At 35.9% G+C, this 18,645-nt stretch overlaps 1 protein-coding gene across 2 annotated transcripts in view; it reads left to right on the forward strand.

Moving 5' to 3' along the window:
• AGTR1 (angiotensin II receptor type 1) overlaps positions 1 to 18,645 on the forward strand; it is a 44,940-nt gene that overhangs the window by 7,388 nt on the left and 18,907 nt on the right. The window contains exon 2 of one of the 2 annotated variants that reach the window (XM_004037815.4): positions 2,795 to 2,878. The exons of the other annotated variant lie outside the window; for it this stretch is intronic. The gene's annotated coding sequence lies outside the window, so the exon portion shown is untranslated. The remainder of the gene's footprint in view (positions 1 to 2,794; positions 2,879 to 18,645) is intronic. 2 annotated transcript variants of the gene reach the window in all.

An 18,645-nucleotide genomic window follows, 5' to 3' on the forward strand; every position in this document is an offset into this window, starting at 1 on the left:
GACTGTGGCTGAATGCAATCTGCACAAGGTTTTCTTTTTAACAGTTGGAAAAAATCTCATAACATAGCATTTTTTTCTTTTTAACAGTTGGAAAAATTCTCATAGCATAGCATTTTTTTCTAGTAAATTTCATATATTTAACAACTTTATCAGCACATATACTTTCCTTCACACTTATAATTTCATCAACACATATACTTCACTTTTTGACTCAAATTCTTCTTGCCATCAATTCAAATGCTCCTGCCCTTAGAATGAGAATTTTCCATTAACCCAGCTTTAATAATCTAACTCTCTTTCCCATTCAAATGATGTCACTTCTTATAAAACACATTGTATCATGATGTCTCCCAGCCCTCAGTTACACAGTTAATTGCTGCCACTTTATCATGAATGAAAAAGATGTGATTCTTGGGTAATGATTTCTTGAGTATGTCCTGGTCTATTATCTACTGAGTTACCAGAATGGATTTTTGAGAGAATACACAGTTATTCCTATTCCTTTTATTTTCCATTAACTTAAGCCATATGATAGAACATTACAGTTGTTATATATTTTGTATAAATATAAAATGTAATATATAATTTATATATTTTAAAATATTTAGTGGCAAGTAAAGATAATAGTAAGTGAAAAAATCAGTGTATAACACATGAATCATAAGTGTGATCCCATGTATGTGTATACCTGGTAGATGCTTGTCAAGGTGCCATTAAGGTCTTGGGTTATTGGCATCTTAATGAAATTCATTTAATTACGTTAGGATTGATTTGTCAGTAAAATCACTTACATGTTTTTTAAATGCATGCATATCTGTGGAGCCAATAAGAAAAATTAGGAACAATATACAACAAATCTTAAGAGCTTTTGAGGATGATTTTTTTTCTTTCTTTCTTTTGTATGTACCTACAAAATTTTCTATAATGGATCTCTATTGATTTTATATTTTTTACTTTCTATTTGTCTTGGAATTTCTATTACTTTGTTTATAATTCACTCTAGATTTTAGGTACTAGACAACTACTATTAACTCTCTGGAGAATGGTACTATAAATCTGACCCTTTCTGTCATTTTTTTTTTCTATGGTACACTAGTGTCTCACAAAGAGTCCACAGAATTCACACGGTCATGATATTTTATAGAAGAAATCATTTTATGGGAACTTTCTTTTGTTAATAGATCCTTCCAATGCTAACATTATTCTATATAACAGTGCTAAAGTTGGTATGCCTAAATGCTAAAGTTGGTATGCTAAAGTTGGTTTAAAAATTAACCTATATACAATCTTCTTGAATAACTCTTCAACTTTAAATAAATTTCTTATTTAAAAAATCCTCCTATATATAATTAAAAATACTGATGAATTTGACTACATAAAAATAAATGCTTATACAGTGAAAAGTACCATAAACAAAGTTATCATCTAAACAAGAAACCTGGGAAAGCTATTTGCCAGCCATTACATGTAAAATTCAAGTTTCCTTAACATAACATGAGCTCTTTAATGTGAGAAACAATAAACAACCTAATTGAAACATGAGCAAAAGCCATGGCTGGGCAAACTAGTAGAAGAATTACTATGGAAACAATAAGAAAATGAAAAGAAGTTCAACCTCATTCATAATTAACGAAATGCAAGTCAAAACAAAGATATACCTTTTACTTATCAGATAAAGAAAAAATGATTTGATAAAACCCAGATTCTTGGTATTATAAATTGGTATAACCTTAACGGAGGACATTTTATGAATATCTATCAAAAACTTAGCATATACAAACAATTTGGTTCAACAATCTGTTAGAATTTATTATATAGATACATTCATATAAGTACTAAAGTGCATATATGTAAATATTATTATTGGGACATTTTTGTAGCAGCCAAAAGGAAAACTGAAAAAAAAGATTAAGGCTCATTAATACCAGACTGGTTAAATAAACTATGTGTCAGTACAATGAATGAAATATTGTACAGCCATCAAAATGAATGAGGTAGATTTATATATGCTGATATAGGAAATCTGCTAGCCATCATAAGTAAAATAAATGAAACAAAGAAGAAAATACTATGATCTACAAAAAGAAAAAACTATAGATATACATATTTATATGCATGTGTATGCATTTTTTATGAATATACATATTTATATGCATGTGTATGCAAGTCCTAGAAGGAGACATAGGTAACTATTAGTAGTACCTCTGGGAAGTAAATGCAGAGAAAAGTAATAGAGGGTAAGGATATGTTTACTTTTATTTTACATCCTTCTGTAACTTGACATTTATATGACACGTTAGCATTACTTCTGTGAAAAAGAAAAACAGAAAAGGTAATCTTTTAAAAAGGTATTTTTTAAATTATGGTAAAATAAAATTTGCATAAGCTTTATACTAAGTAATAGAATCATTTAAGTTTAGCTGTAGATTCACAAGTAAAAATCCAATCTATTTTCATATTCTTACATTTAGTAGCCATGTCTATAGAAAGAAATGGCTAGGAATGAGACTGCACTATTTTACCCTAAAACATTCTTTTTCTCTTTGCCTAATGTATATCTACAAGGGCATTGGGGAAGATGTTGACCACAGGCAGGAAGATGATGAGATCCTGTGCCCACCACTTAATGCAGTCTAGCTCTATATAAGGAAAAATATGTTCTTGATGTGAACCAGATGGTTTCACTCCCTTCAAAAACACTCTTAAGATGCAGCGTGGAAGCTTACTCTGTAAATTAAAAAATAAAAACCTGACTATATTCAGTGGAATGCGTTAATCATTTTTTTCTTTTTAGGTTTGATATTTGACAAATTGATCTAAAATGGCTGGGTTTTTATCTGAATAACTCACTGATGCCATCCCAGAAAGTCGGCACCAGGTAAATGCCTTACATCTACAGCAGTGGGTCTGTCAGCAGTTTTCTCTAATGTGTCAGCGGTGGGGAGAGCGCAAAAACCCACACACACCATTATCTTGTGAAAGAAGTAGAGGAAGCAGAAAATAATGAAATCCCAGTGTTACCACATCCCCTCCAATATACAGATTAAGAGCGTTTGTATTTATATGGTTTTGAACATAAATAACATCAGAATTACTAAGCTATTTCCATTCATGTACTGATAATGAATCATGTGAGAAAGTCCTTTGGCAAGGACTCCACATGGCCACAGGTGATTCCTTTGAGCAGTGTTGTTCCTGTATAGGGCTTAAGAGGACCAGAAGGGAAATGACTGTACTCTCTTGTCAGCTACTTCCTGGGCGATTTGGGTTCTTTGATACCCCAGTGCTCACTTTTGGAAGTCTTAAGACCATAAACCTTAACAGTTGACCTTCTCACCTTCAGAAAACCCAAATGTCTTGGAGTTTCATTCTCACAAACTTCCACCTTCCTCCAATGATGAGATATAGGAAAAAAGACAATGTGAAATTGGAGATGGAGGTGCCCTCTTAGCCTCTTTACAGTCATGAGTCACATGGCAGGGCATTAAACTCTCTCACAACCTGTTGTGGAGCTCAGCAGGGTTAGCCAGGACTGCTTTGTCTATCTAACTCTTCTTACATGGGCCTATGTGATATTTTTCATAACAAGAGTCCGGGATTTACCTAACTAATAAGATTTCCCCACGCCCCTCCTTACAAAAACTCAGTTCAAAGAACAAGCCCTCGGCTTCTCCTAGTCCCCTCCAGGGAAAATGAAGAGTAGCTTGTCCTATTCTGAATATGTTGTGCTCCCATTTTATCAAAGTAGAGGATAGATACGTAGGTGCTGGGTGGGTAGATAAATATTAGAGGGATGCTGCTTCTTTGCTGTAATAGATTGGCAAGTAGGAATCATTTTCTGGAAGGTACTCCACAGTGGTGGTGTTAGAAAACTATTTAGAATGCCTTTAATCTTGGAGATAAAAATAGTAACGCTTTACAGAGTTCTGTCAATGGATATCTTTAGGGATGTTTTGTTTTGGGAGGTTTTTTTTCTGATTTTGTTTTTTTCAGGTATAGCGAAGCTTGGGAATCTGGACTGTGCAGATTTTCTGCAAAAATCCAGCTCTGGAAAGAGTGTATTAAGATGCATATCCTAGGATGACACAAAGACAGTATACTTTATTTTACATCTTAAAAGTATAGAACAGAAGGAGTTTTGTCCATGATACCCCATCAGCCCATTAGCAGGAAGAGCAGGACACTTACCCAGGGGGTTCCTGCTGGAAATGATTCTTGGAATCAGCCTTCCTTCTACTCTATTTGGGAAGTCTTTGGTTTCTAACATTCACACATTTGTAGCAAAGCTTCCAAAATAACTATGATGTTTTGCTTAGGAATAACAAAACATGGAAGAAAACATCCTGTGAAATTTTAAACTTTTTCAAACCTGTAAGTTTCAGATGAATAAGCAAAACATACTTAATTCTAAGAAGCTATTTTTTGTTTGTCAAAGAACTGATGTTATACCAGTTCTAATATTAATTAGCAACTTTGCCCTGGTTTTCCTGTAAAATAATCTCCAAGGCCCTATCTCAATCTGTGGGCAGTATACTGAAATACAAAAAGTGTTCACAAAAGGACCTTCTGAACTTTGCAATCTCCCTTTAAAACTTTTACCAACTTAAAACTACAGAACTCTGATCTCTTATTGATTTAAACTAGTGATATGTAAACAGCACTTCAGAGCTTGTTTTACAGGACCAAAAAATGTATGCTGAAATCTACTCATGACAAATGGGAAAAACCTGATTAGCACATTTAAATGAATAAATAAAGAACCGTATTCAATGGCTTAAAATTTATAGACCTGCATCATCCATTATGGTAGCCATTTACTATATGTGGCTATTTACATTTAAATATAAATTTATTAAAATTAAACTGAAAATTCAGCCCCTCTGTTGCATTACCCCCATCTCAAGTGCTCAGTAGACACATGTGGTTAGTGGACAACACAGATTCAGAACATTTCTATCATAGGAAGTACTACTGGACAGTACTGCTGTAAACACACTTATTAATAATGCAGCAGACTTTCATGGCCACTTGGTAAGAAAGTTTTCTGCTCTTTTAAACTTATTTGGGAAGTTTTTAATACTTTTGAAATTCTGATTTCCTCAGTGTTAGATTATCTAATATACAGCTCTCACAGACCATTTTTTGTTTTTCCTGTTTGTTTGCATATTAAAATATATAGGATTAAATGTTTCATGTGCTTTTCTAAAGTTGCAGTTCTTGATTTCTTAAAATTGTGAAAAGAAGTACCCACAGTTATATTAAGAACTAAAATACATGGCTGTTGGCTTGGTTACCAACATTGCTGACAGCTCCAAGTAAGCAAAAGTAAAAAAGATGTAGGATCATTTTTAAAGGCCAATATTTTCTTCCTTACTCATTACCTTCTGTAAAATTCTGTGAGATTTTCTTTAGTTTTCCAATAATGATAAACATTTCACCATTGCATAGACATAATTAATTGATTTTTAAGCAGTTGGAAAGCCAAACAAAATAAGGGGTAGAATACTTCTTATTTTATTTTTTAATAAAAATGTACATATTAGAAGCCTTTATTTTTATTTAAATTGTATGTCACTGATAAGGTTTGGATATTTGCCCCTCCAAATCTCATGTTGAAATGTGATCCCCTGTGTTGGAGGTGGGGCCTGGTGGGAGGTGTTTGGATCCTGCAGGCGGATCTCTCATGAATGGCTTGGTGCCCTCCCCATGTTAATGAAAGAGTTCTTGTTCTGAAACTGTGACACCTCCCCCCTCTCTCTCTTGCTCCTGCTCTCGCCATGTGACATGCTGGTTCCCTATCACCTTCTGCCATGATGGTAAGCATCCTGTGGCCTCACCAGAAGCAGAAGCTAACACCATGCTTCCTTGTAAGCCTGCAGAACCAGGAGTCAGTTAAAGCTCTTTTCTTTATAAATTACCCAGTTTCAGGTATTCCTTTATAGCAACACAAGAATAGACTAACACAGTCACGGATAACAGTTTTTCATTTTTCATCAATATAATGATCCTGCTGTATTCTTAAAGTTCTTAATCACTATTTGTCACTAATACAATAACATTAATAAAATTTGAGTCTCAGTTACTTTCCAGTCACTTATACCTAGCAGTTCAATTACATTTAGTTCCTGGACTAATGATCACGTGTTACGTAAGGCAAAAAATTAAAAACAAATTTGTCTTTGAGTCATCAAAGCATCAAGGGTTTGAAATAGCTATATAACTAGCTGTGAAAAAGGGATATAAATATCCAGCTGATATTTCCTTTACACATTTCATAGTATCATTTTTCAATGAAAGCATAAATAAAATAAGTTTGGAACCAGTTTGGAATTTTTAAATATTAATCGCAGAATCTTACTAACAGAAAACAAAAGCAAGATAAATGCTAGTCATTTGTGCCTGGGTTTTTTTTTCAATAAACAGAAATGAAACTTGCTTTAGGAAACATGTTTACTCCAAATAACCTACTATTCACACAGTTCTCAGTAACATTCTCTCTTTGCTTAAATAATACAGCCAGATGTGCTTAGCACATAACTCTATAGAAAATACTAATTTAAATTAGATTTAAATAGAGATAGATAGACAGACAGACAGATAGACAGATTTTTTTGAGACAAAGTCTCACTTTGTCCTCTAGGCTAGAGTGTAGTGGCATGATCATAGCTCACTGCAGCCTTAAGCTCCTGGGCTCAAGCCATCCTGCTGTCTCATCCTCCCAAGTATCTAGGACTACAGGCACATGCACTATGCCCAGCTAATTATTTTTTTAATTTTTTATAGAGATGTCGTCTTGCTACATTGCCTAGGTTGCTCAGGAACCCCCAGCCTCAAGTGATCCTCCTGCCTCAGCCTCCCCAAATGCTAAGATTACAGGCATGAACCACTGCACCCAACCAATATTAATATTTTTAACAATTGAAAGAGCTCAAAGAAATAGCTTTTAAATTTAGAGGCTCTGTTTTGCTGACAGGAAAGGCTTTTAGCTGGAATCAAGAGTGCTGTTGTCTTTTCCCTTCAATTAGTCATTCCTTTTAAGACTTTTAAGACGATTTAAATGTATGAGTCATTTTTTAAATTCCAGAAAGATCTAGTATATCTCAGAAATGTAATAATACAGTGCAGACCTGGTGGAAAATAATTATTTATCTGAAACTGGGCCTCAATGCCTTTCCTGAATCTAAACAAATGTTCAACTCACCCAGAGAACTGGGACAACAGGAACAAGGTATTGCAAGTCCAAAATCCAATCCAAAGCAGCATTCTTCCTCCCCACCTCTAGGCAAGGCCAAAATACTTCTGCACACAGTATAGACACCAGAAAAAAACAGAGCCACTGTAGATGAAACCAGTCAGGGGGTAAGAGCTGTCTTTTGATCTAGAGCTTGCACCTTTGCTCCTCAGTAATACTCCCAGGTCAAAAAGGAAAAATAAGATGGGCAGTTTGCTGCCTCCTGGTCCCTCCAGCCTGGTCAGTGAACAGAGTGGGAAGATAAAACAGCTAAGTATCTTCCTTAACAATGCAAAGCAAGAAATCCAGTCTGCTTTGGGAAAGTGAAAGCAATGCAAATTCAGATTATTAATCATAAGAGCATCTCATGTGATATACAAAATGATTGTATAGCAGTAATGGGTCAGCCGTATTTTATTCAACACTGAACCATTAATGAATGCTAGTCTTCCTTTCACTTACAGAATGTTTATCTATACATGACTAAACAAAGAAGGAGCGCTGGAAATGATCCTGTGGAAAATACTGGCTCACAATGTATCAGCTGAGTTTGGGGCAACTGAGGTAGTAGGAGGCTCCCCCTGGACTTCTGCTAGAATTTAGATTTAAATAGATGGATGAATTAGACAAAACATACCCTCTGAAAGAGTGAGAAATACAATATTCACCAATTAGGTGAAGGAAAAATCTACACTATGAATAAAACAATGAATGTGGATAAATGTGAAAATTTGAATTTCAACCCCCTTAAGATAATGTGACAAATACAATAGGCCTAATTTAACGTCTTAAAGAGATCTGTGTGACCTATTTTGCAGTTTTATTTTCTTAGGACAATGCTTCAGTATCTTTAACTTTCATATTTAATCATTTTTTTTCTTTTTTGGTTTCTATGGTATCACCATCCATCAATCCATATTGGTTGGAGGGGGGGAATATATATATATGTATGTCTCCCAAGAGGAAGTAATTCTGCAATCTTCCTCAGCAATTCAGTCTAACAATTAAGAACCCTTAAGCTAAATAGAAAAATTCATTTCACAGGAAACTTTTACTCAATATGTATAATTAGTTTTAGTTAACTTTATTAATGAAATGTCACAAATCAATTAGGTTTGCAATAATCAGATGCCGAGGACCCAAGAGGAACCATTCCTCTCACAAGAGGGGAAGGTGATACACAATTTAGTTGGGAAGCAAATGTAATTAGATTTGATCAATTGAGTATTCCTGTCCTGATGTGGAGTCAGTCACATACCCAAGCCTGAGAATATATTTGAAAAGAGGTAGAAAAAAACCCAGTATGACTTAGAAAATGTCCTTGTGGTCCTATTGGCCACAACTGGCAGCCAAAAAGGGCTTTGAAACCACAGGTAGACAGGTTTTGTTCAGACAGGGCTATGTTTTAAATTTCTCTTTCAAATCTGAATGGTTTTACGTAGGGCAATATGTAAACTTTCCTATTTGTCACAGATTCTAGCACTCTTTAATGCCTTATACTGGGTGTTTCACACAGTTATTTAACTGCCCAAATCCCAATGGCACTTCAGTTTGCAACTATCATGACCTAGAAGTTAGTTATTGAACAGTTATAAGGTAACTTAAAGTTTCTTCCCTTTGCCTCTAGAGTAAGAATATCAAAGAAATGTCATGATGATAGGAATACTACTGAAAGAGGATATCAAACACTAGGTATTCCTACTTAGGGCTACAGTTTGCGGCAGATTCTATTGTGTTTCAGTCAATAAGTGTTTTTGGACACCTACATGCCAGACACTATTCTCAGCATTGAGCACAAAGTCGTGAGCAAGGTAGACAAAAATGCTTGGCCTCATAAAACTTACATTCCAGTGCATAAAGATGAGAACAATCAAGTAAAATTTATAATATGTTGGATGGCATGGAAAATGGAAATAAAGTGGAAGGGAGGCTTCAGGTTAAAAAGAGTGTTTAGGGAAGGTCTCCTTAGGAAGAAGGAGGAAGCTATGTGGACATCTGGGAGAAGATCGCTCCAGGCAGAGGGTAGAGCAAATGCAAATTCCTTGAGGCAGCAATGTGCTGGCATAGTCAAGGCACAGCGAGTATGCCAGGGTCTTCAGAAACCACAGAGAAGAGTGGATAACAAAAGTGAAATCAAGTATTGAAGAGTATGAACTGACAGGAACTAGAGACATATTTAGAATGGATGCCAGAACAGGAGAAATGGGTGGGAGTTTAAAAGCTAAATGATTTAAAGACTTAAAATGCTCTGAAGTGTAGTGAAATGTTCCCAAAACTGCAGATTTTCCCAAGAAACCAGGTGCATAATTTAGTCATCAATGACTGGTTCTGTGGCAATGACTCTAGTAATTAGACACCTGCATTTTATGTCAGTTCCTTCTGGATACTCAACTACCTTATTTGGTGCTTTTGGTATACTTCAAATATGCATTGCCTATCACTGACCTGTAATCCTGTGTCTCTGGGCCTGAAACTATAACTTTTCATGTAGTAGAGAATTAGGGCTGTGCAACATTGCCACTAGATTATTTTTAATGAAAGCTTTGCCCTTTTAGATAAATACAGCAATGTATTCAAACAAGTCCTAGGGATACCACTGAGTGCAAAATGTCATGTACTAGTTATTCCATTTAAATTATTTTATCTTCAAGTCTAATAAGAAAATTCTAAATAAAATTATATATTTGGGATTGTGTGTGTATCATCCATCCACATATAAGTAGGAATGAAATTATTTAATGGAAAATTTCAAATAGGCTAACTCTAAAAATGTACAGATAATCTGAATGAGAGAAAACTATCCTCACTTTGTGTTATTTTTCAATGGTAGCATTTTCTCATAATCCCCATGCTTTTTTCATGTCCTGCTATTCTTTAAGATTTCCTAATGAGGATTAGGGAATAGGCATATTTAACAATCTGCGTTTGCAGGTTGAAAACAAGAAAATGAAGATTAATAGTTTCTCTCCTGTTAATTTGATTTTCTACAGCTCCTCTCCTACCAGCTTAGGCAGAGGACGTAGTTACTATTTCCAACAGATGGGAGCCAAGGAAAAGACAAGCAACTGTGATGTCATGTCTCCCCCAAACGGGTAGCTGCCTCACCAGCCTCCATTAGCGACATCCCCCAGAGTAAGAAATAAGAAATAATCACGAGTAGAATGAGAAAAAAATGCAGCTTCCTTTATCTGAGAAAAACAATAGTAGCTCGATGCTGTGGCCTAAAGGGCTTTGAAAATAATGCAATTTCTGATAAAAATAAATGCCATTATTCTTGCTGATTGTCACTGTTTTAGTCAAATAAGATTTTAGCAAGCATATTTCAAATCGTTCTAAATCTAAGTAAATTGGTAATTAAATGCTATCATTAGAAAGTATTTTAATATCAGAAAAATTGGACCATAAGAAAGTTAGTTTACCCTTGTATTCATATATACATGTGCTTTGTGCTAAAAATTGTTATCATTTAGTGAGAACCTGTGACTGTATTAATTAATTTAATTTAATCTTCATATTTCTCTGACCGTTAGAGAGTTTGTGACTTGGATAACTTTCAAACAACTAGTACCCTGATGGAAATCCAGAATTTTGTTAACCCAGATCACAGCTGCATACTTAAATGCTATGCAACAGTGGCACTTACCCCCAAACCGTATCCTATCAAAATGCCTTTTTAGCAAATTAAACTGAATTGTGTTCAGAGATCCACAGGTCTAAGCAACATTAGGGAAGGGGTAAAGTGGTCCTCAGCAAGGCCCTTTTCAGAGCACTCCACCAGTGCCCTTGTCCTCCTGGGCAGAGCTCCTCAGCTATACTCCCTTTCCTAGTCTCCCCTATCCCACAACGGAACCATACTTCTCTCATAGAAGCCCTGGTCTCACAGAACTAAAAAGGAGGCTCCTAGAAATCGGGTTGTGTTGAGTTGACAGAGATGTGTGGCTCTTTAAACTGAAATATAATCCAAAGAGAACAAGATCTAGTAGAATTTCAGGTCCTAAGCCTGGTTAAATTTCAGGTCCTAAGGCTGGTTAATAGTACAAATACAGTTATTTATTTATAACTAGTGCAAATACAGTTATTTATAACTATACAGGAATTTATTTCCCAGCACCTTTTATATTACTAACATCCCATAAAACCAGCCATGTAAGGAACTAGAACATTTTGAGAATATGCAATACATAACCTTAAACAAGAAGTTTTCATTCCTAATTAAAAAAAATAAGCTAGTTCATCACAACTTCCTTCAAATCCTTCTGCCACTGATTTCTCTCCTGAAAAGAGATATTATACAGCATTTTAGAGAAAACCAACATCTCTAAGTCACAAGGAGTGGAATAATCAAAGTTGCATTTTAAGCAAGATTATGGGTTTTTCTTTGAGTTCTCTGAATTTGAATAATTTCTTAACCTTAGTTTTTTAACTGCTCTGAAAATGGTTTCTGTCCCTGGTGGACTCTTGTTTCAATGCAGTTATTTTGTCTGGTAGAGTCACAGAGTTAAGCCGTCATTCAGATCAGAAAAAATAAGAGAGAGATGAATTAATCTCAATGGCACAGTCTCCTTATTCAAAAAATAAAAATAAAAATAAATCTCAAGTCCAACAATGAATCATCTTTGAGACTCTCCCAAGTGATCTAGTTTTAAGGGCAAAAACTTTGGGGAAACTGTTGGGGGAGCAACTGGTGCCCAGTACTGTTTCACACACGTGGTTTTTCTTATCTATTGCTCACAACACTTAGACATAACTGGAATTATTGCCTTTGTATTGTTGTTGCCATTTTATAAAGGAAGACAGAAAGGATCAGACAAAATAATAGTGAACATCTATTAATTGGACACTTACTGGTGTCAGGCACGGTGTCAGGCACTGTGTCAGGCACTGTATTTTCTTATTTAATCCAACAAAAAAAATAGGCTAAATTATCTTATTGGCTCCATTTTCTTTACAGAAACTGAGCCTAAATTTCCCAAATGGCTAACCAATGCCAGGGCCAGCAACTCAAATTTCGGAGTAATTCTGACACCTTGGTTCCAACCATTTTTCTCCCAGAAATAACCCACCAAATTCACCAGAGTCTAAGATCTTACTGTTACTGTTTAATTAACTGCTACAATTGCAGCATTTTAAAAAAATATAAATGAGCACTGTGCTAGTATTTAATTATAGGTTTATACTGATACTGGGTACAAGTATAAGCTAACACCATTTTGAATTATAGTAGAAGAGTCGAGCTCTGAGAGGAATGTTCAGGATAGAATAAAGCAGATATTTTAATGTCACATTTCAGTGAGGAAAATTGTTAATTCATATGCCACCAGCCATTGGCAGAAATGTAACAGGAAATGAAGAAAAACTTAACTACTTTAAATACAGTGGTCTGTAGTACAAATTATTGTGCCGTGAATTAGTTTCCTTCTGCTGTAGAATTGATCATTTTGATTATGTAGACAAGCAGTGTAAGACATTACTAAAATTATTCTTGAATCCTAGCTTTGAGATCTATATAAAACACTAGGCAATTTGCCTGCAAATACATAGAAAACAATTTTTAAAAGGATTGGGATGAGTCATTTTCCCCTCTGTTAAATATTAGCCTTTGAAATGAACCCAGCTGATCTGCCAAATAACACTTGGAAATTGTTGTGTTTTAATAAAGTGACAGACTGAGAGGGAAGCCACACTAGACGTCCTTATGCTTTTAGAGGCCTTACAGGGCAGGAACATTATGCAATAATGCCTTTTAAAAGAAGTGAGCTTCCTAGTATTACACCTTGCCTGGCAACAAATGTAGCCACTTACTGAAATGCAGGCGTAATTAGAATCTATGAAAATCTAGCATCAGAATCCCAAACCTCTATGCAATACTCAGTAAATTACAGCTTTTATGTCTGTAATATTTTCAACCATTCTACTTAAATATGTGAATACATGAGTGTGGAGTTCTTTAGGAGGCCTGCTGCATATGCTAGGGAAAGGTTTCATCATGTCTAATCAGGATGGCTCTGTAAATGGGATGCCTCATGTTCAGGTTTCTGGAAGGCTCAGAGCCTGGGCTTCTACTGGCAGAGGGTAGACCCAAATGGACTACTCTAGTGAAAATCTCTAGGTGAACATGGAACGCAGTGAAAACCTGGGGTATCCAACTTGCAGTATAGGCCACCAGCAAGTGTCACCTCTATTACAACTTTAACCAGGCAAGCTCAGTCTCATGCATTAGTTTATAAAATTGCAACAGAGCCTTCTAAGACTGAAAGGACATTAGTTTTTAAACCTATATATTATGACCTAATTAAATGAAATTTTATTTTAAAGCCCTCATAAAAGTAGTAAAATTGGTGTTTTAAATAAACCAAATGGGAATTCAACCACTTTAATTTTTCTTTTGTTCCAATAGGAAAATAAATGCTTTAAAATTTGAAGTTAAAACATGGGTTTTAAATATATTGAGATAAAAACTATTTTGCATAGGCATTTTGAAGAAAATAAATTTTGTTCTCGTGATTCGTGATTGGCCATTGATTTCCGTGTTTAAGATTATGAAGGTGTGCTCAGCTGTCTACTAGAAATAACAGGGGAGACTCAGTCTTGTTCCAAATGGAAGGGCTCCTATTCGGTTTTCTCCTTCATTTCTTAAAGTGTTGTGATTTTTTTATTCCCTGGTGTTATGTCTTGAGATTTTAAATCTTAAAACATGCAATTAGGTATTGAAGTTGAAAGCTGGAAGTCTCAGCCAGCTAGTAATGGTTTTTTAAAATAGGTAATACAGACCTCTAGTGGTTGAACAGTTTGAAAGCCTCTGCAAGAAAAGGAAATTGTGCAGAAAGTGCCTGCATTTTAAGGGGAAAAGTTAGTTAAAATTATTCGGATGATAAAATTCACATATTTCATAGGAAAAAAAAAAGCCAGAATGGGCTTCAAGGGAAGGTGGCACACTTCTCATCCTTTTAGATGTTCCTCAATTCCTCTAAATAAGCAAAAACTCTCTGGCCAAAGTCACAGTAAGAAGTCTGGATCTGTATTATTTTTCTCTAAAAGATCTTGTGAACAGAGATCACAAGATCTCTGTATTATATGAAACATATATTTTTGTACACAGTTTTGCCTCACTGGGGCTTTGCTTCCTTTGTACTCCAGAGGCTTCCCATGAAAACAATCTGCAGCCACCTCAACTTGCCTGTGCTGTTCTCAGGTTCTGTCCATGGGGAGCCACACTTCAGTGAGCTCAGCGATTGGATGGCTCTTTAGTCTACATGAGAGGGAAACTCCATGTGCCTCTAGACTAGTGCTTCTCAAACTCTAATGAACACCCACGTCACCTGGGGAATCTGCTTAAAATGCAGATTCTGTCTCGGTCTGGGGTGGGGCCTGAGGCTGTCTTGTTCGTAAACTCCCAGTTGATGCTAACGCTGCCCATCCAGGGCCACCCGGAGCAGCAAGCCGGTTCCATGACAGCTCTCTTTATTTTTTAGTTACATATTTTGTTTTTACTCATTTCTTCTTTGTTTGCTCTTTTACTTTAATAACTTCTGTTAAATTTTTAATATTTGGATCTGTAAAACATTTAAAGTTCTCTTTCACTTCACTATGTACAAGTATCTCTGGGAATCTGTTATTGAAGTTTTGAGAAGTTGATCTCACATTTTAAAAATAGATTCAGTGTCATCTCTTTATCTTGAAAAGTTCATGGTAGTTGTGAGCATCTCTCTAACCACTTGAAGCTATTGGGCACTTGTAGCTACAATTAAATATCTGATTAGCCATATTGGGAGAGTGGGTGAAAACAGGTTTTGTGCATGTGGTAGATGTGTAGGAAGCTAAGGACCCAAAAAACAACCACATCATAAAATCAAGCAGAAACACACACACACACACACACACACACACACACACAGAGGCTCAAAGCATAAGTGTCAACAGATCAGAGGAAAACATGGGAGAATGTATTTTTTCATACCAAATCTATTAAAATTCCATCATCTAAATAACTTCCTATCATAGCATGTTGTCGACCTTATTTTTCAAATCCATAATTTTAGAACTTATGTCGTGGGGTAGTCTAAAAGCCTCTTGCAAACTTTTAACATCTAGTTTCAAATCAAAAATAATATATTAACAAGCTGTGGCATAGAGGGAGTACATAAATTATCATCATTGCCCTGCATGAATAGTAATTCACAGGTTTGGCTCAGACACAACTTAGATGAAATAATTAACTATGTACAGTACTTAACAGTATAAAAGTAATTAATCTAGCTGCCTCATACTGGTTTGGCCTAAATAAACATGCAATAAAAAAGCCATAGGATTTTATTATTTTTTTACTCACGTTACTACTTTAGTGTGTTGGAATTTTAATATGTCAGAAGAAAGATATCTTTGCATTAAAAAATCATTTTCTTTTCAAATGTTAATGTACTGATTATAACTAAGTGAATTCCATATATTTATAATTGTGGGCAGATGTTCTCAATTAATAGTTTTATTCATTCTACTTCACAGTTTAGTGAAAAGGATTATTTTAAATTAAGGTGTAAATAAGAACAAATGAGATTTTTATTACTACAAATCACACAGAATTTGTTGGTGGTGCTATAATCCTGTGTAGGTATAGCTTTGGCAAAACATTTCAGATAAGCTTGTTTTTTGCCCCATGGGTTCTGGGACGAGGTGAGTTGTCTGTTTGTCCTATAAGGTCTTCACCAGCAGGTTCAGAAAGGTAAAAGGGCAAGGTCATTAATTGGCTAGAGGGCAACAAAGAAGGTAGTTATCCCTGTGTGGTCAAGAAAAAATGGCTCAGGTGATCTTGCTCAGAAGAGAAAATGTTCATTCAGCTCCAGTCCTTTTGGTAAAAGCCCACTCTCAGTGTATGAGTGTTCCTTTGCCTAATCATGTAGACTATAACATGTTTTCCCCTATATGACTCCATCGATTAATCATTGCAGTATTATCCCCACTTCATAAATGGGCAAAGAGGAGGATGAAGCTGAGTAGTTCTTCCAAAATCAAGTAGCATGTAAGATGTAGGAGCAAAACTCAAACCCAGAGACTTCTGCTTCCAGCCAAGATGGAATAACAGGGACTAGATTTACCTCCCCACCTAAAACAATTTTAAAAACTGGACGTACATATGAAACAGTGGTTTTCAAGAGAGTGGACATCAGATAACAAAGGGCAGTGATCCCTGGAGGATAGGAAACAAATGACCTGGGATTGTCCCAGCCCACTGCCTGGAGGGAGTTTGCAGGCATGATACAGGGATGGTACACCCAGGCAGAACTCAGGGTCCTCTCTAAGTTAAGGACACAGAGCTGGGAGTCCAGAGAGGCCAAGGAGGCTAGAGTTCAGAGTACCAGAGAGTTGAGAGCTGCACAGAGAACCCAGAGATCTGCAAATGGTACCCTTGTGCTTCAGTGCATGTGGGTAAATAATCACCCAAACGTATTAGAGAGAACAAGCCCCAGAGGTCATCAAGAGCTAGAAAATAGTTGCTATTTCCACCAGCCACAGTGGAAAGTCTCATAATTCATGGAGCATCAGGTAGCATACTCAGTAGGTTCTTGCCTCAGGAATGGGAAAAATTTAGCCCTAGACTAATTGCTGCTCTGGTACCACCTAAGAAACTATAAAAGTCAGACTCAAAAGAATTAAATTATTTGCAAGTAACTCAACTGCTTTTCAGAAAACAACTGGAGAATTTTTGTAGGAATACAAAAGCATCCAATATCCAACAAAGTAAAATTCACAATGTTTAGCATCCATTATAAAATCACCAGGCATGCAAAGAAGCTGGAAAGTACAACCCATAAAAAGAAAAAAATGAATAGAAACAGACCCAGTCAGTAATGACACAGATGATAGGATTATTACACTATTACATTAAATGGTTATTATGACTATTTCATATGTTCAAAATGCTTGATGGAAGTTTGAACATATTAAATAAAGACGTGGGAGATATAAAAAAGACTGAAATTGAACTTCTAGAGATGAAAACTACAATGTCTGAGATGAAAACTTAAACTGAGACTTCAGATGCTAAGACTACATTTGTTTCACATCCCCACAACATTCTTCCCTGGACGCTGAGTTTCCTCCCAGCAGCTGAATACTTCATGCTTAATCCTTTCTTAATGCTGAACTCTCAGAAAAAGTCCTTCATTCTAAGAAGAGGCGGGAGGGTGCCACTCTGTAGCCCCTTTCTCATCTCACTCTGGTCCCTGCTGGCCTGGAACAGATTCCACTCCCTTCATGCACTGATACGCCACTCTAGACTGAGCCTCTTCATGAGGTAGCCATCAAGCCATCCGCAGTCATCAACATGGCACCTTCTGAGTCAGTTACAAGAGTTTGCATCATCAGACCACCATTTTCCATCTCTGTTTTCTGACTTACCCCAAAACTCTAGTTAAAAATCATGAAATATTATCTCTTCACATGAAATACAATTAATATGGAAGTCAGCATTTTTGCATCTCCCAATGCTTCACATCCAAGGAGCTGTGTATGAAATCATGAACTATGTTCTTCCAGCCAACCAAGCAATTAACCAAAGTATACATGTCCATGTTGTCCTTGTACAGAGTTTGAAATATGCTCATGAGAATTAAACTATTTTTCAATAAATCTGAAAAATCAACTTGCTTGTCCAGGAAGTTTTATTAGGGATAGAATCCCAAACAATGAATGTGCTAGCCAAGTGTTACCATTAATCAGAAATACTCCATATTCATCCAGGATTAATCCTGTGGAACTCCCTCAGTCAGTGTAGCAATGTGTTCTCTTCCTGCACTTTTTTTATGTGTGTGTATTCCCAAATCTGCAGTGAATGTATTTAGGAAATACATTAGTATCAAAAGTACAAATGTAGCCTTAAAACATAAATGTACAGATAATTTCATACTTGTAGCAAAGTTCACTTCAGAAACACTTGACAAGAACTATTCAAAAATAAATATTTTCAGTATTTATTTAAAATATTTTAAAATGTAAACTCCTCACCAGTCATCTAGCCAGGGCCACTGAGTGTGGCTCTATGAAATAGCTTCAGTCCCTTTCACTACTGATGACCTTTTGAACACAAGATAATATTTGTCGAGTAAATGTCAAAATAGTATAAGAATACCCAAATCATGGATTCACTCACATAGAGACTTCACTTTGGAGCACTTCAGAGCAGCAACAGCTCTAAGAGATGTAACAGTATGCTTTACAGGATAGAAAAACGAAAAGGGAAAAATAAGTTGCTAGCAAGAACAATGAGGGGTAGGGGTGAAGTTCAGGCTGCCATTCTGAAAGCTTCCTCAGACTGAGTCAGGCACATCTCACGAAGTGCAGACTATGCAAGCTGGCTGTGTGAGATCAAGGGTAGACAGTTGCCTCATCCTGTCACATCTCTGTGTTTTACCGTAACC

The sequence above is a fragment of the Gorilla gorilla genome, chromosome 2, assembly GCF_029281585.2.
Source record: "Gorilla gorilla gorilla isolate KB3781 chromosome 2, NHGRI_mGorGor1-v2.1_pri, whole genome shotgun sequence".
In the NCBI taxonomy this organism is placed as follows: Eukaryota; Metazoa; Chordata; class Mammalia; order Primates; family Hominidae; genus Gorilla; species Gorilla gorilla.